We start from the raw sequence: 2,403 nt of genomic DNA, 5'->3' as shown, positions 1-2,403 counted from the left end.
CCATCTGCTGAAATTACATGTCCAAGAAATTTTATAGAAGTTTTGCCAAAGTACGATTTGCTAAGATTAACTGTGAGTCCTTGTAAAGTTCATAACAGTTGTTCAAGAATCAGATTGTGTTCAGACCAGTTAGCTTCTGCAATAAGAATGTCGTCTACATACGTTGTGATTCTGTCTTTTAATTCTGTCGGAAGAATAGTATTCAAACCGCGAATAAATGCTGCTGAAGAAATAGTTAAACCGAACGGTAATTTAGAAAACTGATAACAGTCACCAAAACAGAGAAAAGCTGTGTACTTTCTGCAATTCGGATGGAGCTGAATTTGCCAAAATCCCGATTTCAAATCTAACATGGAATAAATAGCAGTACCATCAAATTTCTGTAGAAGTTCTTCTATTGTCTGTGGGCGATCTGTTTCATTAATAATAATGTCGTTGGTGTGACGCGAATCAAGTACGAGACGAAGTGAACCATCCTTTTTCTTAACAATATGGAGTGGGTTTATGTACGGACTAACTGCCGGTTCAATAATTCCTTGGTCAAACATAGCTTGCAATTCTTTCTTAACTTGTTCTCTGTGAATATACGGAATGGGATAATGTTTGGCTTTAAATATGTCGTGCTGTTTAACTTGAAATTCATACATAAAACCGGACATAGTACCAGGGACGTTGTCAAAAACTGGAGCTTGCTGTAAAAGAATTCTGCGTAGTTGTATGCGTTCGTCGTCTGTATTTGCACTGCTCTGTTTAACTTTATCAGAAATCATTTGTATAACGTCGTAGTCGGCTTCGTCTGGAGTATTATAGTTTTGTACGTTCGTATTTGTGAACAATATGGAATGAAAGTCTATGTTACGTGATGCAGAAATGACCTCTGTACGATTAATAATTGTTTGTTCTTCTACAGATAAAGAGTGCTGAAATTCTAAAGCCAGTTGTGCATTTTCATCCTTTAACATTAAATAGGAGTTTTGAAAGTCAATAATTGCGTCGTGCTGTACCAGAAAATTCGTACCTAAAATAACGTCTGTTGTCAATAAGGGAACAATCCAAAAATTTGAGTGAAATGTATGACCTGCAATACAAAATGATAAATGTGTCTGTAATTTTACATCTACTCCTTTACCAGATACTGCTCCTTTCACTTTAGTTTTCCCTAATGGTAACGTAGGATAGGTATTCTCTTTGTTACATTCGTTGAAAGTTTCCTCATTTATAACTGACATAGGTGATCCAGAATCGATTACTGCTGAAAATTTGGATGACTCAATCTTTACTTCAATGACAGGGTGTGAAATGGTTTTTTGAATAACTGGTTTTTCCTGCAAAAGAGTGTCTCGGATGTCGTCAAAAGTAATAACATTTTCGTGAACAAGATTCTGCGTATCTGAAGTATTGCTTGCGTTGCTGGAAGATGCAACCTGTACTGTATCTAGTCAAATTCTATCTGACGTGCTATTATTTTCGGGAGGATGCTGTGGCATTTCCACTATTTGTACTGTTCTGTTATTTCTTCCTGACGTATTACGTTCAGGATGATATCTACTGTCTGGTTCATTCATGATAATATGTTGTTGCGGATGATTTTGCTGCTGATAAGACCGACTGTTATTAAACGTACGCTGAAAATTGTGCTCATAATTTTTACGTCTGTCATGATAGTCATTGCTATATGGCGCGTTGCGATAGGAATTGAAATGTGTTTTCTGTACGTACTGGTTTCCTTGTTGCGGTGCGTTACTATTTGGTGGAGCCGATGCTATGCGTGTAGGCGGCGAAACATTAAAGCTTGGTTGACCTTGTACATTACATTGTTGGTTATGTATGCTAACCGGCTGGCTTTGATGCCGTTGAGGTGAAAAGCTTCTATTGCTACCAAAATGTGGTTCCTGTTCATGATAATTTTGACGATACTGATAATTAAAATTTTGTCTGTTATTAAAGTTCTGGTGGTTGTCGTTCCTGGACCGTCTATTACCTTTGCTATTGAAATAGCGTGACTGATCGTAGTTACTGTATCCTTGTTGACCTTGGTTATTATGTGAAAAATTTTTGTTTATGAAGGAATAATCTGATTGCTGAACTTCCAAAAGCTGCAACAGATCTCTGAATGCCGAAATATTTTCTTTCTAAAATGGTTCAAATGGTTCTGAGCACTATGGGACTTAACTGCTGTGGTCATCAGTCCCCTAGAACTTAGAACTACTTAAATCTAACTAACCTAAGGACATCACACACATCCATGCCCGAGGCAGGATTCGAACCTGCGACCGTAGCAGTCACGCGGTTCCAGACTGTAGCGCCTAGAAACGCATGGCCACTCCGGCCGGCTATTTTCTTTCTGCTGACCTGTTAAAAGTGATACTCTTAAGGATCGTGGTAATTTAGAAATACATAATT

This window comes from Schistocerca piceifrons, chromosome 3 (assembly GCF_021461385.2).
Source record: "Schistocerca piceifrons isolate TAMUIC-IGC-003096 chromosome 3, iqSchPice1.1, whole genome shotgun sequence".
Lineage (NCBI taxonomy): Eukaryota > Metazoa > Arthropoda > Insecta > Orthoptera > Acrididae > Schistocerca > Schistocerca piceifrons.
The sequence above is the reverse complement of the archived record's forward strand: the minus strand, read 5'-3'. Positions refer to the sequence as shown.